General features: G+C 36.0%; 1 protein-coding gene across 1 annotated transcript in view; it reads right to left on the bottom strand.

Moving 5' to 3' along the window:
• The window catches only part of GALNTL6 (polypeptide N-acetylgalactosaminyltransferase like 6), a gene marked incomplete at both ends in the record, with an annotated part of 1,089,171 nt that overhangs the window by 766,563 nt on the left and 296,173 nt on the right, over nt 1–26,435 (bottom strand). The window lies entirely within an intron of this gene.

Raw genomic sequence — 26,435 nt, 5'->3', positions numbered from 1 at the left:
GACTCATGGTGGCTATTTTAAAAGTACATATCTCTCTTACATGTTTAGGCAGGTTGGCACATGCAAAAGGTTGCAAAGAACTAACAGTCCCTGGGGTGCAGAAGTGTAGAATGCTCAGAGCCCCAGCTGTTGCACCTCTGATCTAGGACCACATTTTCCCAAAGTAAGGAACACTTGCAGGTTATCAGGAAGGCACTTAATGGACTAAGCACAGCACCTTCTTATACCACTGCTCTGCCAGAGAGATTCTATGCCCACTAGCAGGAGGACACCTTTAAGATTCATTTTAAAAGTCAGCTCTTCAGGGAATTCTTTCCTGGAGGACTCTTCTGGGAATAACTCTTATATATGTTGCCACTGATACTGTTGCTCAGCTGTCACTGGTTTAGGAACTAGTTTCAGTGTGGGAAATCTCTTTGGGCTTACTAAAATTTTAATAGCTTCTATCTCAAGAATAATATTTTACAGGAAACAAATGATGGCTCAGGGGACAAGATATTCCCCATCTCCACTCTTACCTCTTCATATTATAAAACAAGCTGCTATAATTTGGGCCAAGAATAAACAAAACCCTTTTCTGTGCTAGATAACAATTTGACCTCCAGTGAACTCTTCAGCTCTATTTTCCGAGAAACCAGATAAAAATTGGACAGTCGAATATGTTACAGTTCAGCATTGCCTATTTAAACAAAAATAATTGTTTATTAAGACCCCAGGCAGTTCAACTGCATTTGGACTGAAGAGGAACTATGAACAGGAAGCCAAAGCATTGGGCTTGCCTGAGCGTGGTGACTGTCACTGTCCACCCCTTTATGGGGAAGCTGCATTGGCCTGGGTAGCCATGATCAAGTACCACAGTTTATTTTCTCATACTCTGGAGGCTAAAAGTCTTAGATCCAGATGTCAGCAAAGTTATTCTTTCTGTAGACTTTCTCCTTGCCTTTCAGAGAACCATCTCCTTCTTGTATCTTTACATGTTTTTCACATTTGGGTCTGTGTTTTAATCTCTTCTAAAAATACAAGTCATATTGGAGTAGAGCCTACCCATAGGATCCCATTTTACTTTAATTACTTCTGTAAAGGTCTTATCTTCAAATACAGTCATATACAGAAGTACTGGGCTTTCAAACTTCAACATATGAATTTTGAGGATATAAGTCTTCCTACAGCTCCGGACCTACAGGGATGTTGACTCTTTTGAGACAAAGAGCCTTCTTACCCATTAGATCCAGTACCAATCGCTGTGCTTGTTGCTCCTGAGTTGTGTTGCATGGATGAGTGAAAAGGCTTTTGATGAGAAGGAATAGGCCCTGATGATGCCCTGATCAGTATCTTTACTTACTGCCCTTCCCTGTTGAGTTGACTGGTGCCTTGTGGATGTTGCTTTTGAAATATTTTCTACTGGAATTTTTATATTCATCAAAACATTGAGAGAAATTGACTACGTTATTCTCAGACAGTAGTCTTCCTAAGAGCAGTGAATGTCACAATTACAGTCATACTTGCTCAATAAACAGGATACATGATGAGATCTGTGTGGCTGGACAATTTCATCACAGTGTGAACATCATAGCATGTACTTAGGCAAATGATGGAGATGAAGTAACCAAGTGATTCTCAGGAGCTACCATTGTATTTGTGGTCTATCATTGAGTGAAACATCACTCTGTAGCACATGACTGTATTTTTTTATGATACTATTTAATACTCTGCAACAACCACTAAAAAGGATACAATTACCAAAATACAATTTAAGTAGTATCCTTCATACAGGTTTTTAAAATACAGTGAAAAATCATTACTTTAAATATGCAGTCTGAAGCCGGGCGTGGGCGTGCACGCTTGTAATCCCCACACTTGGGAGGTGTAGACAGGAAGCCAGCTGTACTGGCTTAAGAGACCCTGTTTCCAAAAATAAAGAAAGTGTAAAATAGGTCTGAGAGTGTAGCCTGGAGGTAGAAGGGCTTCCAGGAACCCCAGTACTACCAAAAAATAAGTAAGTAAGTAAGTAAGTAAGTAAGTAAGTAAGTAAATAAATAAACAAATAAATAAATATGCAGTCATAGCCTATACTTTTAAATTTTAAAGTTATAACTCTTCAGTGATGTTGTATCTTAGAAAACTGCGAAGTCCTAAAACCAATGTTAATCTTAAATGAACTGACATGTTCTAGCTATGATATTTTTTTCCCCTATGGTACCAAGGATTGAACCTAGGGTCATTCTATCTCTGAGCCATACCTCCAGCCCTATTTTTAACTCTTTTGAAGCCCTATTTTGAAACAGGGTCTCATTAAGTAGCTGAGGCTAGCTGAGAACCCGTGATCCTCCTGTCTCAGCTTCCCAAGTACTGGGATTTATTCCATGTGTGCCTTCCATCCTCTGGCTATTGATTTTGTTAATACTATTGTTGTTTCATCTAACTATCATGTAAACACCAAAGTAATTATAAGTTTTGGTAAATGAGCGGAGATTAAAAAGAGACAATGTCTACTATTGATTTATTTCAAATTCCTCCCCTTAATTTGGTTACAGGAAGGAGATAAATGATCTAGAGAATAAAACAATGGAGAAATTATTCAGTAGTTAACATACACATATATAGAATATAGTACAACTGAGAGTGATATCTTATTTTCAGTGCAGTTGTTAGGAAGCCACAGCAAACTCCTACTCGGTCATTCACATTAAAGTGACCTTGCTTAAGATATTGACCAACTCTTAGCTTTCAGTTCTCCTTTCTGCCAAATGAAAAGAATAACTATTAGATTTATGATGAGAAAACAGTATAATATCTAAAAAGTACTTCCAAAGAGTCCTTAAGTAATAGATTATTATTATTATTATTATTATTATTATTATTATTAATTATTTTGGTGGTACTGGAGTTCCTGGGAACCCTTCTACCTCTAGGCTACACTCCCAGACCTATTTTTATACATTTTTAAATTTGGAAACAGGGTCTCTTAAGCCAGCGCTGGCTTCAAACCTGCGCAATCCTCCTGTCTCCACCTTCCAAGCGCAGGGATTACTAGCGTGCACCACCACACCCAGCAATAGTTATTATTACCATTAATTATAAAAATCAACCTTTTGGGAGCTGATGATTATTACCAGAGAGGGTGTTTTAGTACACAACTGTAGTCTTTGTTTTTTTTTTTTTTAATCTCTCAATTTCACAGACATTTCTCCTTCACAACTAAATCGTACTTTTTAGCTCCTAATATTTTTATAATTTTATTGGAGCATTGTAGTCTCACAAAATGGAGTTCAGAGTAATAGTGACATACATTCAAATAGTACTTGCTGAGCCTCCATCCCCACCAACTCCTCGCTTCCCCATACATGATATTAAGTTTGGCCTTGGTAATTTCACATGAGTGCACAGCATTAGTGGAGGTGTTTCCTTCATTTAATTCCCCTACTGCCGCTCTTCCCCGACCCTCCTCCTAACACTGTGGTTTCTTCTTTATCTAAAGTTCTTCTTGTACTCCAATTACTCCGAATTTACATATTTGAGAGAAAAACATATGACTTTTTACTTTTCTTTTTTAATTTTCTTTTATGGTGCGGGGGACTGAACTCAGGGGCATTCTATTTCCAAGCTACACTCCCAGCCCAGTTTTTGATTCTTTATTTTGAAATGGGTTCTCACTAAGTTGCAGAGGGCCTCACTAAGTAACCGAGCCTGGCCGAGAACCAGGATCCTCCTGTCTCAGCCTCCCAAGTACTGGGATTACAAGTGTGCACCACCACCCCCTTCTGACCCTTTCTTTTGTGTAACTGGCTAATCTTATTTATCATAATGTTCTTCAGGTCCCTCTATTTTCTTACAAATGCCATAATTGTTTTTATTGATGCATAGAAATCCATTGTGTATATATCCCATAATTTTATAATTAATTCATCTATTGAAGTCATAGTTGTATTTTGATGATATAATTTTTATATGAGTTGCATACAGCTAGACAAAAATGGCTGATCTTCGTGTTAGGTATCTATCTTTGAAATCTTATCAAAGCATTAACAACAACAACAAAAAACTCAACTAAAAACTAGACCCTGAGGCTCTGTTCCATCTTTCAACATCTAAATACAAAGTATTGCCAGGCGTGGTGGCGCACGCTTGTAATCCCCGTGCTTGGGAGGCGGAGACAGGAGGATCGCGCAGGTTCGAAGCCAGCCGCCCGCGCTGGCTTAGGAGACCCTGTTTCTAAATAAAAATATAAAATAGGTCTGGGAGTGTAGCCCGGAGGTAGAAGGGCTTCCAGGAACCCCAGTACCACCAAATAAATAAATAAATAAATAAATAAATAAATAAATAAATAAATACAAAGTATCAAAGAGAGGAGTAAAGATTATTTAGATCTATCAAAGAAAGTGTTCATCTCTATCACTATGACATTTATTTTTATATAGGTAAAGAACTTTATCCAAACGCTCAAGCTTCTGCCATTAGTCATAGAATTAGAAATGAAAGAGACCTTAGGTGTTATCTAAAATAATAGCTATGGCAGGAATATCTTAGGTGCTATCTAAAATAATAGCTATGGCAGGAATATCTTTAAATATCTTTTTTTTTGTGTGTGTGTGTGTGTGGTACTGGAAATTAAACCTCCAAGCTACACCCTCAGCTTTATTTTTTATTCTTTATTTTGAAACAGGGGCTCACTGAGTTGCAAAGGGTCTCACTAAGTAGTAACTGAGGCGAACCATGATCCTCCTGTCTCTGCCTCCCAAATGCTGGGATTACAAGTGCGCAGCACCATGCCACCCTTATCTTTAAATATCTTAACGAGGTGAAGCCCCTGCTTGAATACCCACAGTAATAAGCCTCTCAATCCTCCAACTCACTTTCAGTTGGAGCTCTGTGATTGGGAACATGCTATCACTTAGGACGAAGCTCCAATCATACAAGTCCAGCCTCACCACCTCACTTCTTCAGTTCTACAGGACAAGTCAGCTACTTCCCACTGACTGTCCTTCTGAGCTAAAGGCTAAAGCAAGGTTAAGAATAAGTTACCAAGACATCACCAACGAAGTCTCCAAGTACACATTGACTTGAAAAGGAGAAAATTCTTCCCAATTTCTAAAATCTATGCTTAAAATTTCAGATGCTAAATTATCCTCAAAGAATATTACAAAATAAATTTCACTTGTATAGTATTTTGGGGGTATCATATATTTCAATATTCTCAGATATGGCTTTATAATACTTGGAAAACATCAGACAAGTTACACAAGATAGAAAATTATTGTAAAGCATAACTAAGATTATTACTATGGTATCTGATGATTCTTTTATGTTTTGCTTTGTAAATGACAATGCAAAAGATAAAGCATCTTAACCTTGACGCTTACGACTGCCTTCACCATCACCATCCTCACCACCATCATCAACAGCCGCTGCACAAGTATACTTAGTCTCAAGCTTCTCTATGTCAATAAATATATAGTAAATAGCTAAATAAAGAAACTTGGACAAGGTCACCTTGTTTTTTGAAAGTTTTAGGCCCTTTATATATCTTCAAACAGTACCTGAAATCATTTTATGGATTTGGCCAAATTAAAAATAAACACAGAGGAGTTGGGCATGGTGGCACATGCCTGTAATCCCAGCATTTGGGAGGCTGAGACAGGAGGATCACAGTTCGTGGACAGCCTCAGCTACTTAGTGAGGCCCTTTGCAACAGTTAGACCCTGTTTCAAAATAAGAATAAAAACATAGGGCTGGGGTTGTAGCTTGGATGTAGAATACCCCTGGGTTCCATTCCCAGTACCACAAATATAAATAAATAAATAAATAAATAAATAAATAATAAACAATAAACACTGAGACTTAAAACTAATTAGGATTGGTTTATATGTTGCAGAGATTTTCCAGATGGTTGATAACAGAATTTTTATCAAATGTGGGGAAAATTATTTCAGGAATTAGAAAGAAATATTTAGCAGAAAATAATCAATGAAACAAAGAATCATTGGATTTGGTCTTAGATACGTCTCCTTGTTTATTGTATATAATACATTAATATAGCAATTGGGAGTATTCACTAAAAATAATACAATATTTTCTCTTCTTAAAGGCCACCTAGACTCATAAATAGATTGCTATTTGCATATTTAAATTTTTATCACCAAACTGAACCCTTTATATATTACATGTATTTTACAATTACTCACCAAAGTGGCTTCTTTGGTTTAAGTAACTTTCATTGAATTTTGTTTTAAGAAAGCTTCCTTTAGCTGAAGTATACTGTTCATTCGTTTCACATTTATGCTGTCTTCTAAATTGTTATTTACACTTTTAGGCATTCAAAAGTATCATGGATTGGGTTTAGACTCACTTAGGATCACAAAAAGCTGATGGTCGTCTTTCATTTAAAATCTTGGGGTTTATTTTTTTATGGTATTAGGGAGTGAATCCAGGGGTACTCTACAACAGAGCTATATCCCCAGCCCTTTTTATTTTTTGAGATAGGATCCCAGTAAATTGCCCAGGCAGGCCTGAAACTTGTTATCTTCCTGATTCAATCTCTTGAGTCCCATTAGATTACAGGCATGTGTCATAGAGTTTGGCAAAAATTATGTTTCTTAATTCAGTTTGTACTAAAATCCCCTATTAAAAACTTGTAAAATATCATTGTACCACTCTTTCAAATTTTAATATATTTGTGGTGGGGCTCAGGCATTGGGAGCTTTTAAAAGCTGCTCAGGTAGTTATATAGCTATGGATGTGACTAAGAACAACTGATGTAATATTTCAGAGTTTAATTTTGGAGAGAAGACAAAGGAAGTATTGGGATAAATCATACTTATCTTCTTGACCTTTGTCATCACCACCACCACCACCATCATCGACACCATCATCATCACCAACATCACCTGTATAACCATATTTAGTCCCAGTTTCTCTATCGCAATATAAGTACAGAAGAAACAGCTAAACAAGTTAAATGACTTTTGAAATAATTTATACAGTGAAATTTTTCTTGAGGACATAGGATACATTTTAGAGTCACGTCTAGAACATGATTCTGGCTCATTACTTTCTTGTACACTGGTAAAATAAACACAGAAACCTGAGATAATATAGTCAATCATATAATAAACCTTAGTAGAGACATAAATATCATTAATTGAGGTAATATTATTTATATACATTAGTATGTAAAAATACACAATTTAATGCAGATAATGTTTAAATCCGGTAAACATGAACACTGTTAAAGTAATATTTGGAAGAGAGAAAAAATATAAACAAGGAATAAGTTTATAAAATTTCACAAATTAAGGAAGGTTAACGTCAGTAATTGATCTATAGGATAATAGGAACACCAGGAGGAGAATTTGTTTACTCAGCTTCAAACTAAAAGTACTTGGAGCTGAGTTTGGTGGTTCAGCCTATAATCTGTAAACCCAGTATTTGGGAGACTGAGACAAGCGGACTGAAGGTTCCAGGCTAGTTTGAGAAATTTAGTGAAAATCTGTTTAAAAGTAAAAAATAAAAAGAACTGGGAGGTTGCAACTCAGAGGTAGAATGCCCCTGATTTCAATCCCCAGTACACAAGACAAACAAAAACAAAACAATAATAATAGACATATACTGGCATCACAAAAATTTTATTATGATTTTTATTTCAGGGCTGATTATTTGTTTACCATTTTTGTTTATTTTCATGCTTTTAGTGATCAACTTTTAATATCTGTGTGTGTGTGTGTGTGTGTGTGTGTGTGTGTGTGTGTGTGTGAGATTGAACCCAGGGAAGGTCCACCTCCACCTCCAACTATAATCCCAACTCTACTTTGTTTTTTATTTTGAAACGGACTTTTACTAAGTTACAGAGAGCCTCCCAAAATTGTTGAGCTGGCCTCAAACCCAAGATTCTCCTGTCATAGCCTCCCAGGTACTGGGATTACAGACATGCACCACAGTGCAAGGCTTAATAATTATATTTCTTGATGGAAAAATGTTACTTAATGATGCCAGATATAATTTTAAAAAGTGATTTTCACAGCCCGGCGTGGTGGTACACGGTCATCATCCCCGGGCTTGGGAGGCGGAGACAGGAGGATGGCACAGGTTCGAAGCCAGCCATGCTGGCTTAAGAGACCTTGTTTCCAAATAAAAATATAAAATGGGTCTGGGAGTGTAGCCCGGAGGTAGAAGGGCTTCCAGGAACCCCAGTACCACCACCAAAAAAAAAAAAAAGTGATTTCACCTTTTACTCAATCATCCACTATCATTATTAAGTTAATGAGATATGTTATATATATATATATATATATATATATACACACACATATATATATACTATATATAGAGACACTATATATACAATATATAGATACTATATATACAAAAGATACTATATATATAGTATCTTTTGGATTTTCTGTGATGATATCAGCCTATTTATTCTTATTTAATTGTAGTTGATTTATTAATATCAATAAAATTAATTTTTATTGCAGTGGGGTTTTATTTGTGCATATGTTATATATTTTTTCTTTATTTCTATGACACTTCACCCGCATGTCAGTCCCATTGATTTCCCTGTAGATGTATGAATATAGTTTATCCCTATAAGCAGGATGTACTCGTAGCAGTAAGAACATTATAATGTCTCTATTGACTCTATTTTTTAATCTAATAGTCAGTTTTCTGAAGGCATTTAGAAGAATTAGTTTCATTAGAAGATTATGTTTAAATCTGTATGTTTTATGTATGTTTATACTTAAGATTATCCTTTATATAAGAATGTCATAATTAATGTGCTTTGTAAGTATCAGGCAACAGAATTCCAATTTTAATTCATTTTATTTCTTGTAAATAGTAAAACAAAGATATAGCTTTATACTTAAATTTTATTTTCAAGAAAATATATTTGCATATATTTGTCATAGGGGTCATTTCCTTATTCTTCAAATTACAAAGTGATGGGTTTATTGATTGTCTTTCTTTCCCACAAAATACTGGGAATCCTTTTGAGAATATAATGCGCTGGTAAAAGAAGATATTTAGCAACAAGCTACCTGCCTCTGCTCTGCATGATTCTAATTGAGTGGCAATAGACAAGTGTCTACTTCTCCAAGCTTTAAACATTCAAAAAGATCATTTTTATAAACTCTCAAACTTTTCAACTTCTATTTTCATATCATAAGTGTCATCTCTTGGGTTATACATCTATCATCTTATACTATTATAAATGGGTGCTGGGGAGATTAACTGAGAACAAGTATATAAATTAAGCTGTGGCCAGTAAAATCCAGTGCACATTAAGTATAAAATAAAGATGGCACATGAATGGAGAGATAGACAAAGACTGCAGACAATTTAAAAACACAAGTCATTGTGTCTTAAGAGTTTAGGGATATTTGGAACTATTTTGAAAATACACAGTGGAGATACACAGATAAACTCTGAAGATACACAATGTAAATCTTCTTTAACAGCCTCGAAGTTTTGCTCGGAAGCCAGAGCTAATGACTCTGTTTTGGTGAGCTTGTGAAGCTGGCTAAGATAAATTTTCTACATAGAGTATAATACAGACCACATCCCTAGTTGTACCAAAATATGTATGACTGCAACATACATATTTCGTCTTTTCTTGGAAATTGCCTTTTGGAAGAGCCTAACTAATAATAGTAGCTAACATTTGCATAATAGTTTACAGTTTACAGAACACTTACCCAGTAATTATGAGAAGAATAAAAACTCAATCATTTGGAAGCCTATAAATATTCCCAGCAATTCATCCACATGTTTGAACAGTGTTTACTTTTGGGGATATGTAACTTAAAACAAAAATATTTAACTCATGCACTTCATAGGCCAATGAGAATAAAATAGAAGAAGTATTATTACAATAGGAATAAGAATATGTTGATTCTCATATTTGTATTAAATCCCAGCTTTTGATAGTAAACTTCAAAATGTCACTAATGAAATAAATGGAAGAACTTATTTGAAAGATAGATTTCAATTTTAGGATTCTTAAAGATTCTGACTCTAGATTACCGGCACTTTTTAAAAAACCACAGAAAACACACCACGACAATAAAATCTGAGCTCATTTCTATTTATTTCTCTTATATGTTACCAGTAGCATGTATCTAACAGAGATTTATTCTTAAAATATTTTAAAAATTGTATAAGGTGATAAATTTAGATATACAAAAATTAAATTAAAATTAATTATACAATTAACTTCACTTTTGCTATTAACTGCATCTCATAGCGCCGGGCAGTCTTGTTTTTATTTGTTTGTTTGATGTAGAAATTAGGAAGCCATGAAAATATCTTTGTACTTCTAAAGAATAGTTGCACAGTCCCCTTTGAAAAATTCTTCTGTGGCCACATGTTCACTATTTTGCTTTGTGCTCTAGTAAATCCCTTTTCATCTCCGTCCATCACTGGGTCCTCCCAGAGACTTCTGTTTCCTGAAGTGACTCACTTACATTGAAGCCAGGAAAGCTAACTCCTCGGACTTCAATAAGTGAATTTTTAAAATAATAATAAATATGGCATACATATTGGACTTTAGTATCTGCAAAAGATTACTTCTATATTTTTATACCTTATATATCTTTATAGGTAAATCTCTGTGTGTGTGTGTGTGTGTGTGTGTGTGTGTGTGCATGTGTGTGAATGCTTGCATGTGTGCACTTGTGTTGTCTACCATTCATCAAGGATCTCTGGAATTTCTGAGATGAGCAATTTCTATTGAGGCGTGCATTTTGGAATTTATAGGTACAGATGGTTTCTAACAGATGCTTGCTAACCTGGAAGATTCGGCTCCATAGGTTTTCAAAATTTAATGTAAGGAAACCTTTTTCCTATGATGTATATATAATAAATATATGTTCACATTTCACATAGCTATAGAAGCAACTAATATATTAGGTAAAATGATGAAAATTTGCAGTGAAACCAGTTTACTTTAAAGAAAAACATTTCTAAGAGCAGAAACTATACTTTAGGCTTTATAAAATACCATTTCCTTGTTTAATTAGTAAGAACGTTAACTTTTTGTGTTTTTGTTTTTGTTTGGTAATACTGGTGATTGAATACCCTCTACCTCTGAACTACACCCATAGCCTTTTGTATTTTTTGTCTTGAAACAAGGTCTTGTTAGGTTTATGAGAGTGTTCCTATGTTGCTGAGGCTGTTCCAGAATCTGCCATCCTCCTCTCTCAGCTTCCCAAGTATTAGTATTATAAGCATGTACCACAATGCCCAGCCACCAATCACTTTTATTTTCTAGTATTTACCATGATTTTGAGCTATCTATGTTCATAAAGTATATCATAAAGTAAAAGAATAAACACCAAGACAAAATAATAAATCAGAGTTGCTATGTATTTCTAAAATGAGGCATCTTGGGCCAGGCATGGTGCCGTATGCTTGTCATTCCAGTTTGGAAGGCTCAGACAGGAGGATCACAGGTTCTAATATAGCCTCAGAAAGCAGCGAAACTCTTATCAACCTAGAAAGATCCTGTCCAAATAAAATAAATAAACAAGTAAAATGAGGCATCTAAAAGATAAAAATCTAGTTCATTTTAATTACATTTAAAAACTAGAAAGATTGATTTCTAAAAACATGTCTGAAACATTTGTCAAAAATTATGTAAGTTCATTTTCACAGATCTAACTTAATAATGCTAAAATGTTTGTGAGAGCCCCAAAGTTAGATTTGTCTTGTTTGAAAACCTTATACAGATCATTCTCCAGGGCTGGTAGATAGAAATTTCACCAGGATGGTTTCACATAAAATGACTCCCATGGCTTTGCACTGCCAAACATGTCTTCTAAATGGCAGCACTGCTTGATTCTCTATTGTAATCCACTGTAGTGCTGCACAGAAGACTGTGTTCAACACTGATGACATTTAATGAGTTCCCAGATAAACACTTTCATCTCGAGCCAGCAGAATTTAAAGTGGCCGTGCTTAATGTTCAGCATAGTCTAGTAATTTATTTTTAACATCTTAATATTTATTAATTCCTTTTGAAATATTCAGTCAGGAATATAAAATGCTGATATACTTGGTTATTTATTTTTGCCTCTGCTCTTCAATACTATAAATAAAAAAGAAAAGAGATAGACAATATTTTCAGGTGAAGATGTAATCTGTAAAACTATCTGCATATGTCATCAATCAGAGTCTCAAACTTCTGGTCTTACTTGAAACTTGCTCTCTCTCTCTCTCTCTTTCTCTGATGTTGTTATTCTATTTTTCTCTCTCTCACCCAGTGAATGATTATGTTTGAAGGATTCTTGGTGACATCCTTAGATCTTCAAGACTTGTATTTTATGAACAAGTGAATAAATTAATACATGGCTTCTCTTTTCTCCTTGGCTGTTTCATTTATAAACACTATGAAATGAAACTAAGCTAATATTCTCCCCTTACTAATAATCTAGACATTTCTGGCATCCCATAAAAACCCATAGTCCTGCTATCACCCCATTACTGCTAATTCCAGAGATAATATCCAAGTCCCTTTGGATCATCAATATGGACACTGCGGTGCCAGGCATGTTGACACACACCTGTAATCCCAGTACCTGGGAGGCTGAGACAGGATTGAAAATTCAAGGTCAGTTTACATAATTGAGTGAGGCCTTCAGGAACTTAGTGAGACTCTCTTTCAAAATTAAAATTAGCCAGGCGTGGTGGCACACACTTGTAATCCCAGCATTGGGGAGGCTGAGACAGGAGGATCTGGGTTTGCGGCCAGCCTCAGATACTTAGTGAGACCCTTGAAACTCAGTGAGACCCTGTTTCAAAATAAAGAATAAAAAATAGGGCTAGAGGTATGGCTCAGAGGTAGAATTCCCGAGTTCCATCCCCAATACTGCAAAAAGTAAATAAATAAATAAATTAATTAAATAAAATTACTAGGTGCCAGTACTTTATTTTGGTCTTGGTCTATAGCCTTGCTCTGTACAAGCCTTGTTGGTGCTATCGACTCTGGTGTCCACAGATCAACTTTACCATGTTCTACTACTGTATCGACTGGGCCCAGAACTTTCTTGAATAGGAACATTTTTTTTTATCACAGATCACATACCATCTCCTTTTCCTAAAATATCTGTGCCTCGCTCTCCACGGGCTTGTCGACATAGGGACTGTGCAGACTCAGAGCCCCTCTGATCGTCCTCCGCTGTGGGTCCAGCAATCGCACTCATCTGCTCTTTAGACTGAAGAGCATCAACTCAGTGGAATATCTGAAATTCATCTTGCATGTTTTCTGTCAGTGATATCTACTTTTATCAGTAAACACACTACCTGGTTTCTGTCAACACTTATGACATACTTTCATCCACACATCTAAGAACTCTGATCCCACCTCTCCAACCTTATTTTCATCAAATGGCTCTGCTTCACTGCACCTGCAAGGGGTATACCACCAATGAGGTGTCACCACCAACCATGTTGATAAGCACCCTCTCACTTTTTTCCTTCTATTAAAATAGAAAAAGCATTTCTCTTTTATGACAAAAGCCTGCCTTTCCATATCGTTTCCAGAGCATCCATTTTGAGAATTCAAGTTTATTCAGTTTTCTCTTGAATACAAATGTGTCTCCCAATACTATATGCTTCTGATCAATATTCAAATGTGCATTTAGTATCTCTCTCTTTCTTCATCTATCATGAAGGTATATGATGATGCATATAATCTTCACATTGGTTTTTCTAATCCTCTTCAAAGCTACATTTCTCATAGTAGCAATTGCTACCATACCTACTATTCTTTTCGATCCCACAAAACTTAACTTGCTAAGATCATCAAGTACCTACCTGAATCTGGCAAATCCAGTGGGCATTATATTTATGACTCCCCAGCCATATCCAATAGAGCAGAGGAGTTTGAACCTGTTTATGCTCTTGGTCTCTGTAATACTTTTTTTTTGGTTTTTGTTTTATTTTTTTATTTGCTTTGCTTTTCCTTGCAATACTCTGTTTACTACTCTTCAGACTCATTCTTGGTTCTCTTTTGCTGTTCTTTCTGTAGGTAAGTTCTTTCATTCTCATATATTTACTCATCTTCCTGCTAATGACTCACACTGGGACATCTACTTTTACATCTCAAATTCATTACCAAGGCCATGGGATTTTATTTCTAAAAATCTACCTATCACCCCATTACCCATACCAACCTCTTGGGCAAATCACTCTCATTTGTTTTCTATACTACTGCAAAATCCCCTCATCTCCCTCTCTGCATTCTTTCTCTCCTCCAATCCAGTTCCTACACAAAAGACAGAATTATTTTATTTAAATGAATGTACACCACAGTAATTCCACCCTAATAACCTTCTGGCCATTTAATTTCAGATAAAATCTGAAATTCTTAACATGTATTACAAGACGCTGCATAATTTGGACCCTACTTAACAAGGTCCAGCCTCTCCCACTGGACTCCAGGCACTGAAGCGCCCTTTTAGTTCCTGATATATGGGAAAGCTCTTTTCCTACCTAAAGGTCATAACATGCTATTCCTTCTTCCTAGAATATTCTTCTACCATACTTCACTGTGTAACTACGACTTATATTTCAAATGTCAGATTAAACATCACATCCTCAGGGAAGAATATCTTGATCTCTCATTATGAATGAAAGGTCTCCCATCTCCTGTAATAATCCTCCAAGTATATTCAAAGCGATTCGGTCATCATTTTTACTGCTGTGACTCAAAAACCCTGAGCAACACAATTTAAAGAAAGAAAATTTATTTGCTCACAGTTCTGAAGATTTCAGAGGCCCAGTTCATGTCAGGCTAGGTGAAGTTTGCAGAGCTCAAGGCATGTAGGTGGGAGGGAGAGAGAGAAGAGTGCAAGGGCTCTGCTCTCACATCATGAAGACCTGAAACTAGAGAGGAAGCTAGCAAGGGGAGGGGGACCATTCATAATACCCAAGGCCATATCCCCAGGAATCCATCCTCAGCAAACAAGCCCCGCCTTCAACATGGCTATCTTGTCTCCTTGAATTCTAGGGGTACATTCTAAATTATCACCATAACACAAAGCATTTAACACACATTTGCAATTGTGTATTTATGTATTTTTTTAGTGACTGCTTTTGAATGCATTTCAGAGAAGAAACAATATCCTTTCTTGTTCACCATTAGCACCTCAGTGCCTAGGTACAGTAGGTGCCAGAGCCCTTGCATACCATTGTACAAGTTGTTCAGTGGGCACCAGGGTATCTCTTGAAGCACGTGAAGAATGGTTTGATTCTAGTTTGTGCAATTCTTGCCAAGCGCTACTAAAATTAAAAAAAAAAAACAAAAACAAACAAAAAAATCAAACTAACTTGGGGGAGGATTGTGACCTTCTGGAGCTGTACTTTAATCTAGTTTATTCATAGGTACCATTGAACTAGAGGTGGTCCTGATAGATACTCAGTAAATTATGGCTAAAATAAAGAATAAACTTGTATGACAACTTCCAAAAATAGCTGTATTTTATGTATTTTAACACAAACTAGGTTACAAGATCTCCATATCTCTCTCTCCCTCTCCCTCTCCCTTTTCCAGTCCTTCTCCCTCTCCTCTCTCTCTAAAATCTACTGTCTATTGGCTAAGTATGAGCCAATGATTATAGTGACCTTCATATGGTCATTTATATTTCTGAAAGCTTTTCTTCCTAATTCTAAGAGTGTTAATAACAATACACAAAGTTAAATCCTTGTCTAACTTACAGATAATTTCTATCTTTCAAAGTCTTTGCAGAGAAATAGCATCCACTGGAAAAAATTGTTCATAAAATAGTTAATTGCCCATTTGACATATTATGCCATCTACTCAAGTTATCTACTTGGCACAAATTGGACCTCATAAATTCCATAATATAAATGGACCCTGTTTAACTTTGCCACTCAGTCTGGGCATCTGTCTCATAAAATTCTGTTCATGATCACGCGAATAAGAAAAAAAGTGCCTGAGTGGATCAGTGACTGCAAATTAAAAATAAAGCTCATAATATATTCCTTCACCACCAGATTGGCCAGCGCTATTATATTTTTAAAAAAGGACAGTAATTCATCATTGCTTCATTTAGCACAAACCTATGGCTTAGGGTGAAAAAGTCAGAAAAAACTGTGTTAGCTTTTAAAAAAATTAAATAAAGTCTGAGTGTGCAGGGAGGAAAGAGGAACTATAAACCGTAGTTTGGCACAAAGGGAAGGGGCTTGACTAAATTAACATACTTTACAACCATATTATATTTTTTAGAATTTTGTTTTTTTTAAACAACCCTATTTAGTTAAAAAATAAAAAGCATTTCTACTAGGGTGTCTACAAGAAAGACGAGGGCTAGATTTTTATTTTCATGATCCTAAATTGAAGGGAAGTATTGCCACATAGAGATATAAAAATATTTGATAGTTATATGTCTCTGAGACAGATTTTAAATTGCCTAGGAAAGTGACCCAGAGAGGTCCATCTGCTGGTGCTGATTACTTTCTCAGCACAACCATGCACCTGAGGTGGATCAAATGTGGCCAGCAGCACACTGAGGTCAATTTTCAATGAACTTTTGTTTTTCCTGGGTGGACCTGAGCTTGCCACAAATGGCCAGGATCATCCCTCCATCTGTTTCTGGTGAGTTTGCTGTTCACTGTGGTCGGGAAGCAACATGAATCATTTACTAGCAAAACATCACGCTGCAAAGGCCACAATATGCTCAATTAATTTAATGTACCTGAGGAGAAGAGCTAGCAAACAAAAGCTCTCATTCTGGTAGCACCTTGATGCAACCACCTAATCATATAAAACCTTTAAAATCTTAGGGCATGCTTTGTGCTGAGATGGAAATAAGTATAATGATAAGCTAGATTTAGAATTTTTTTTGAAAAATAATCTTTTAAGTTTTTTGGTGGTACTGGGGTTCCTGGAAGCCCTTCTACCTCCGGGCTACACTCCAAGACCTGTTTTATATTTTGAAACAGGGTCTCTTAAGCCAGAGCGGCTGGCTTTGAACCTGCGTGATCTCCTGCCTCCGCCTCCCAAGCGCGGGGATTACAAGCATGCGCTACAACGTCCTTCGAAAAACAATCCTTTTAATGATGAAATGTAGGCTCATAATACCAAAAAAACAAAATCAAAAACAAAAACTTCATCATTAGGGTTTATAGTAATGAAAAGTATTTTGAACACAAAGTATTTTATAATACTAGCACTTATTTACTATAAGTGCTAAGAAATACTATCTTCAATTTGCTACAGAAAAAAAAACCCACAATTATCATAAGGTAAATTGTATTCATTAATAGGATTTTAAATCTTGTAGTTATAGATTATAGTAACTTTAAATTTACAATGTTACTCTTAAGCACATCATGGCATTTACTAACACCCATGTATCCAGTAATGAAAAAGTTTTCCTGCTTTCTTTTCTAACCATGGTCCTTCCCCAAAATATAATGCTTTCTCCAATAGATAATTCAATGGCCAGCAGAGGCAGATGTGAGTCCCTCTCTTCCTCCTTCTTTCCTTATCTCCCTCTCCACTACCCCTTAGAATGTCCTTTTATTTATATTGTGTTTCAATCATGATATTAAAAGATCGCTGCAGCCGGGAGTGGTGGCGCACGCTTGTAATCCCAGCATTCTGGAGGCTGAGACCAGAGGATAGTGGTTCGCAGACAGCCTCGCTACCTAGTGAGGCCCTCCACAACTCAGTGAGACCTGGTTTCAAAATAAAGAATAAAAACTAGGGCAGGGGGTGTAGCTCGGAGGTCGAATGTCCCTGGGTTCCATCCCCAGACCTGGGGAGGAAAAAAAGCCCATTGCTCTGAAACTTGATAGTGTTTTCCTTGAAAACACAATTAATTCCATATCTTTCATTTTTACAGTTTTTTGCTCAATAACCAACTGAGATAGTTATATGGAAATAAAGGAACGTGAAATTCTCAGAGAAAGGAGAAAAAGGGAGGGGGAATGAACTTAAAATATTTTGCCTGGAGGAAAGGATCTTTTATCTAAATGCTTGACAATTTGAAAATCTTTTCAGATCAAAATCAAACAGAAAATGTTTAAATCCATAAAATTTTGAAAGAATAATTTTAACTGGATGTGGTGGTGCATACCTGTAATCCCAGTACCTGAGAGTCTGAGACAGAAGGATCACAGGTTTGAAGCCTGCCAGCAACTTAGCAAGACACTGTTTCTAAGTCAAATAATATAATATATGGATGAGGGTATAGCTTAGAGGTAGGATGCCCCTGGGTTCAACCCTTGGTACCAAATAAATAATTTAATTAAGTAATCATAATTTTACTCTCACATATTTTAAAAAGAAAACAATCATTTTGAATCTCTAAATACACATTACTTTTGCAAAAATATGTTTACTATGTATTTAGGGCTTGTTATTTTACTTTGAAAGTTTATTAGATAAGAACAAAGGGAGATGGAAAAGATAAAAATTGACAGATGTGGTCTGGGTGGAATTTACAATTTATTTAATAAAAGTTAAACAGAATAAACAGGCAATAACATATCTCACTGATTTAAATAGGTAATTTAATTTCTGGTTTGGTAGTTTCATAATAAATAAATAAAAGTGACTATTAAATATTATTTGAAGATAAAAACATATTTAAAGTTCCATTCATAAATAGTAAATAACACTGGGCAACACTTAAGGAATTCACTATTTTATGTTTTAAAGTTAGTGGCATTAAAATCTGATAGACAGTATATTGCAGATTTAAATAATTATGTGCGCTCTTACTCTTTTTAGGCTTATACAACAAAATTGTCATATACAATGTGGCTTATTCATGACAAAAAAGGAGGCCTTGCGGCCCTAGCGGCTGGGAAATCCAAGACTAAGAGGAGGGCAGGCTTGATGTCAGGTGAGGGTCTTTGTCCTTGTTCAGAGATTGCGCCTTCTTATTCACATAGTGGAGCAAACTCCCTTGTTTTTATTTTATGAGGACATTAACCCTCATAACCTACTTTTCTTCCCTAAGGCTCTGCCTTCTAATATTTGCACCTTGGGAGGTGATATAGTTTGGATTTAAAATATCCATCAAAAGCTTATGTATTGAAAGAATGTCCTCATTCAGCAAGGTCGTGGGGTGGGCACAGCTGCAGGAGGCGGATCATTGTGACACGGTCTAGGGGACTTATATGTTCAGGGCTCCTCCTCCTTCACTCTTGGCTTTTGGCAGCTCTGATGTGAAAGCCTGTCCTCCTACCACATGTTCTGTCAGTGACCTATGTGAGCTGGACCTATGGACTAAATCCTTTGAAACCATATGCCTCACAAAACCTTTCCTCCTCTAAGCAGGAAAACCTGTCTTCCCAGGTACTGTGGTCACAGTGATAGAAAAATGACTAAAATAGAAGATAAAAATGTCAACATATGAATTTTAGAAAGACAGAAACATTCAACCCATCGTGTGTACTCAGAATATCAAACACTGACTGGCTTGTAGACGGGAATAATTTTAAAAAAATTCCCCTTCCAATTGTCGCAGTTTTGGATTATTTCATTCAAGAGATATGACACTTCTTTTCATATGCACTTGGCAAATGGTACCTACAAATCCCAGTTCTCTTATTTTGTTTTGTAAGTAGAAGCATACTTGTCAGCTTTCAGAACTGAATAAGAGAGAAAGCATATTCATTTCATGTGTCATGGCTTTAGGACTCAGCAAAAGTTTCCTTCAGAGAAACAAAACAGCTCACAAATGAGCAAGTTGTTATTAAAAGATGGTGTTAAAATGAAGTCAGGTTTGATTCCCTTTATTGGACTTCATTTACCTATCAGTGATTTTTCATCTAAAATCAGCATGATTAAGCCGGGCGTGGTGGCGCACGCTTGTAATCCCCGCGCTTGGGAGGCGGAGACAGGAGGATCGCACAGGTTCGAAGCCAGCCGTGCTGGCTTAAGAGACCCTGTTTCCAAATAAAAAATATAAAAAATAGGTCTGGGAGTGTACACCAGAGTACAAGGATTTCCAGGAACCTCAGTACCACAAAAAATAAAAATAAAATAAAATCAGCATGATTTTTATTTAAAACCCAAGAAAAAGCAAATAGTTTCCTAAAGGTAATAAAATATTCTGAAATAAAAAAAAAAAACAGAAAACAAATAAACCCCGTGACATACTTGCCTATTCTCCATGTCAGTTGGCAGCCTCTGTCTTCCTTCAGTAAAGCCTCCTTGAAAGGTCAAGAGGCCTGATGGCGAAGTATTGGGCTTTGATGAGTGTGCAAGCATTGTTTGATGATTACGTTTAATTCCTGGATCATGCAGTATTCTCAGGAGGTTTTTTTGTCAGCATTTGCTGCATCTGAATTCAGTTACTGTGAATGTGTGACCATATGCTTTTTTTTAACTGAACAGGGTTATTAAATTCACAAAGGTGTCATCCTACCGTCTATTGGAATAATATCTAGCAGAAATCAATAGCAGTATGATACATCAGCATAACAGTTTACATGAAATTAAACATAAATCCGTCATTATGAACTAAATGTTAAAATGTTTTAATGTAAAAATGATCTTTTTGTTTGTGGTACTGAGATTGGAACCCAGGGGCATTTTACCTCCGAGCTACATCCCCAGCCCTACTTTTTATTCCTTATTTTGAAACAGGGTCTCACTGAGCCTCACTAAACAGCTGAGGCTGTCCACAAACCAGATCCTCCTGTCTCAGCCTCCCAAATGTTGGGATTACAAGCATGTGCCACCATGTCCAGCTAAAAATGATCTTAAACTTAGTGTTTTAACAATGGCTGATGAACACTAACTTCATTCTTTTTGGCAACTAAAATACATTAAAAAGGGAGGTGGAAATATTTATTGAATAATATCTTCGAGACATTACACATATATCTGCATATTAATTTAAATTAAAATTCTTAACACTTCGGCATTGGGTGTTGGTTTAGCAAACTGATTATCTTCAGTTATCTGTGAATATTCTGATTAATTTCCATTGATTTTTTTTATCACAGAGATACAATATTACCGTTACTACAGAGGCTTGTAATATGGCCTCTTAGAACAGTAAAGTAAAATAGTATAGTCTTTCTTTATTGGTTTCCTTACTTCTTTCCAAGATGTCTACAAAGTCAAGGTTTTACATTCTTGAAAATTTTGCATAAAGTCTTCATACAATGATGAAAGTGGTCAACACGATGCTCGTGGATTGGGGAAGAGAGACATATGCAGTATCTATACATTGAGTACATTAATGTATATGTGTAAGCTTCGAGGCCATTTGTGTATGGCCAAGTGATAGTTCTTTAAAACCTTTCCCTCACTATAGCGTTTCAACTCTCTAATCTCCACTTTCCAAATAACCCTGATTTGACTGCTTCTCCATTATACTTTATACAGAGTTGCATTTCCTGTAACTTCTTTCCCCAGCTATTTTTCCTGAGTTACTGATTCTCACATCCATAAAAGCCAACACTTAAGTATTTAACACAAATGTGGCAAATGCCTTTTCATTCATAAATGCACGTGTACTGGAGGCACAGCTTATGTGCTGCGAGTGGGGATATAACAGTTATAGAACCGCCCAAGAGGACACCTGGAGAAAGCTCGATAAATCCTTACGAACTCTACAGTGTTGAGCTCATAGTTTTAAGACTAAATAAAAGACTTTGAGTGATATCCCCCTCTTGGACAAAAATAATTATAACTGTCAGTTAAAAACTGGCTCATAGGCTGCAGAGTTAGCCTCCTAGTCCTTTCTCATTGAGTGAACTCTGGGTCTTGCTACCAAAATACAGTGAGAGCCAGCTGCAGAGGCACCCTTTGGGAACTTGTTAGAGACAAGAACTTCAGGCCCTGCCCACTCCTATTGAATTACAATCCGCTTTTAACAAGATCTCAAGGTGATTCTTAAGCACCTTAAAGTTTGGCAAACACTTCCTTAGCTGAGACACACTTCTTGAACTTTTAAAAATACTCTTTTGGGCATGGTGGCACACACCTGCAGTCCCAGTACTTGGGAGGCTGAGACAGGAGGATCACAGGTTTGCAGACTGTCTCAGAAACCTTCCAAGACCCTCTGCAACTTAATGAGACTCTGTTTCAAAATAAAACAGAAAATAGGACTGGGGATGTAGCTCAGAGGTAGAATACCTCTGGGTTCAAACCCTAGTAGTAACACAAAAATAGAGAAATGAATGAATTAACTAATTAATTCATTAAAATACTATTTCAAAGACTAATTGTTTCAAATTTATCTGCTTCACCTTTCTTCTGAATTTGCTTCAAAATTCAAAAAAATCTTTTTGATGTACATAACTAATCCTAAATAACAGTGATAACATGTTAAAAGTAGTTTTGATCTTAGATGAGTAAAGAAGGCAACATAACTGAGAGGAATGGTAGGGGGAAGAGGGAAACACCTCAAAGGACATGATGGACATACGCAAAGTCAATCACTCTGCTGAGCAAAAGATGGAGAGGACCAGGGAGGGGATAAGGTGGGAATTGGGAGAGGGCACAATGAGTGCTGTGTGCCTGTGTGCCTTTATCACCCTGAACTTCATCAAGATGTATGATTACAATGCACCAACAAAAATATATATATAAAGAAGAGTCTTTCTGTATAAATTTATGCCCCCCATTTTTTTCTCTGGTATAAATTGCTTGAAAATATATTTTTATAGTTCTTGTCATATATTGCAAATATCACCAAAACATTTTGTGTGTGTGTGTGTGTGTGGTACTGGGGATTGAACTCAGGGGCATTCTACCAACAAGCTACACTCCCAGCCCCATATTTCCTTTATTTTGAAGCAGGGTCTCACTAAGTTGCAAAGAGCCTCATTAAGTAGCTGAGGCTGCCCACGAACTGCCATCCTCCTGTCTCATTCTCTCAAATGCTGGGATTATAACCATGTCCCACTATGCCCAGTTCTAAAAATATTTTATTGAATTATAATTCACCAGAATTTGAGTATGGAAAATTAAACTGCCACCATGAGTAATTTAAAACTTTTTGTTGACATTTTTAATAGTTTTAATGTACTTTTTTTGTAGTGAATTTGAACTACTGAAAGCAAACCGTATTTTTAGTTCTTGTCTTGTCTTTCTCATCTATCATTGCCATTTCCCACTAAGGTCTTATAATTTTTATTACTTTTTTTTACTAATTTATATCATTTATATATTTAGGACAGTAAATAGTTAAAATCTGGTCTGTTATAGTTACCTATAATTTATGCTCATTCAAAAGAATGATCTATATTATTAATGGCTGTGTTCTTTAGTAGTTTGCACAGTGAAATTATGAGTCTAGCTAGCAGATATTTCAAATAGTAGATTTAGAATTTTATTCACTTTAGGATAGATACACCTTAAGAATATACAATAATTATAATTTTTTTTCTTAGTTGTCTTTTCTTTCCTTAGCTGTAATACAGTTTTACATTTTACTACATTAAATTATTTTAAAATCATTAGGTAAAGTGTTAAAATACATCTTTATTTTCTTCCCATTATGATATGTCTTTCATTACATTATACACTTTTATTAATGCTCTAATTTTAGTGCCCAGGGACCAAGTTTACTGTGTTCCAGGGTAAGCATTCATTCACTTAACTTTAGTTTCTTTTCTATTTTTTTATTCATTGAGTGAACCAAGAGTTATTATTTATTTATTTATTTTTGCATTTAGAAATATTCACATGTATATTTTGGAATAATTTTTCTCCACTCTTCATTGACTAAAGGGCACTAGGCACATGTGCATGTGTGTACACACACACATACACACAAATAAAACATATTCAAAGTAAACTTTTTGGTCCATCTCCCAATCTAAAGTAACCATTTCTATTCTTTACTTGGAACCCATTTATTTTCTGCTGGTTTATTTATCAGAATTTTTGTCTACAATATTTTTATCTCCTTGGTGGTAAACATTATAGGTCAATCTCTGGTTTATTTATAATGGCTTAAAGAAACTATATTTAAGAAACTGTCTCATAAACTGTCTACTATATATGATTGTAGGAACTACAACTTAAAAAATAATTATGTTAGCCGGGCGTGGTGGCGCACGCTTGTAATCCCAGCACTTGGGAGGCTGAGACAGGAGGATCGTGCAGGTTCAAAGCCGGTCTCAGCTACTGAGTGAGGCTCTCAGCAACTTAGTGAGACCTTGTTTCCAAGTAAAGTATAAAATAGGTCTGGGAGTATAGCCCGGAGGTAGAAAGCCTCTGAGTTCTATCCCCAGTACCACCAAAATAATAATAATAATAATAATAATAATTATTATTATTATTATTATTATTATATTAGCAGCAGACACTGAGAATATAAGGTTGACGCCCCATCTGAAGAGATCAGTATCCACTGATTAATAATGAAGACTGAGAGAATAAAAAAAAGAGTTCAAGGGAGCTGACTACTTAGTGTTTACACAGATAAGAATAGGCTTAGAAAACCTGAATTTTTGGAAGACCCAGAAAGGTATGAGGGTGAATTTTGTAGGATTCCCACAGTAAAAATCTGTAGAAAGTGTAGGAAGATAAGATTCCAGCATAAGATAGACCGAAGCCCAGGGTTTGAGAGCCTTATGTAAGACATAATTCTGTGTGCATGCTTGAAACTTGTTCTGCCTGCCCCAGCCATTCTCATATTAAGGGTATATTGAGGACAAGAAGATTCTTGTATGTTTTAAATTTCAGTGTTCTTATAGCACACACACTAGAGTGCATTTTATGAGAGAGTCAGGGCAGTAGTATTCTGTCAGAGGAAAGAAAATGATCACTGAATTCTTGCCGCAACACAAACATTTGCTGGTGATCTCATCCTAGGGAATAAAGCCGAGCTGGTGCTGTGAGCACTATTAAGAGGAACGGAATTTTATAAGCAGATTCCGGAGGAAGAGCAAGGATAATTAGAAATGGTGGTTGGAGGCACCTCTAGGTGACTTGGGTGAAAACCAGGACTTGGTGATAGCAGTAGCTCTAAAATGACACACAACAGATGCCCTGAGATGAATGATTCAGTGTGAGAGCAAGCAGAGGGCACCATCCCAGACTGGCCCGTGAGTGCAACCAGCAAATTGTAATGGAGCCCCTGGCAACAAGAAGGGACCTCGAGATAGAAAAAGGATATGGTCCCACAGATCACAACTACAAAATTTGGGGATACAGAAAGAAGCACATACACAGTAGGATACTCCTGCTACACTCATTTTTATATACTTTTATTGGTGCATTGTCACCATTATAATTGTCACGTTATAATGCAGTTAATAGTGATAGTGGTATACATGCACTCAGCACTTGGCGAACTCTCCCTGGCTCCCTCTGCACTCCCTCCTCTTTCCCATACATGATATTGAGACTGGCACTGGTGTTCTCATGTATGTTTATTACATCAATGGAAGTGTTTTCTTTATCAAGTCTTTCTTCTCCACAACCACTCGCCCCTAGACCACCTCCCACTGGGGTTTCTCCTTCATTATCTAAGGCCCTCTTGTATCCGACTGATCTCTAGCTTTCTGAATATGAGAAAAAATCATGTGACCTTTCATTTTCTGTGACTGGCTATTCTCATTTAAAATAATGCTCTCCAGATCCATCCATTTTCCTGTAAATTACATAATTTATTTCTTTATTGATTAGGAAAAATTTATTTTGCAGTTATACTAATTTTCAAACTCTTGAAAACTGAGGAGTCCAGGATATAAGTAGATGAGGTGGACATAAATTGGAAGATAATATTTAGAAAGAGAAAAATTGATAAATGAATGATATTGAAAAAGGAGTATTATATGTATATATGCATGGTATGTGAGTCTATTTTCTTAATATTTTATTTAAAATTTATTTAGTTCTTAAAATAAAAAAATATCTAACTGTATACAAGTCAGCTAAAAAGAGTAGAATAGTACAGACTGATGTCTTGCTCTATTTTCCCAACAATGTCTACAGAGGAGGTAGGACTTGGGATTAAAGGTACACCAGACATGCGAGGGTAGAAATGTTGACTATTGATGAACAGAGTTTTGCTGTAGAGACACTATTTTCTTAATTAGTAATCACATTATGGACACATTAAACTGAAAATTTATACAGAAAACATCTGCTATACCAGCCTCTAGCAGTGATGTTTATCACACCCTTCCACATAAATATCATAAAGCAATCCTAGAAAAAACCTATAAAAAGAGTCACTAATACCTCTTGACATTGTGGAAGAGTTAAAAGAAGTCAGAGTGGTTATCAAACTCAAATTTCTGTACCATGGATAATAGTTCTGTGAAATTCAAGAGTACTTCGTTTTTGCAGCTAAGACATTCAAGTGACAATAATTTATAATTTTAGACTCTAGGATTAATAGTAAGGGCAAGGATTTCATGTAAGACAGATGAAATATAGCATAAATAAAACAATCAGTTGGAAGATTAAGTAATAAGGCTTGTAAAAGTCTAAG

The sequence above is a fragment of the Muscardinus avellanarius genome (genome assembly GCF_963383645.1).
Source record: "Muscardinus avellanarius genome assembly, chromosome: 14".
Classification (NCBI taxonomy): domain Eukaryota; kingdom Metazoa; phylum Chordata; class Mammalia; order Rodentia; family Gliridae; genus Muscardinus; species Muscardinus avellanarius.
The sequence above is the reverse complement of the archived record's forward strand: the minus strand, read 5'-3'. Positions and strand labels throughout refer to the sequence as shown.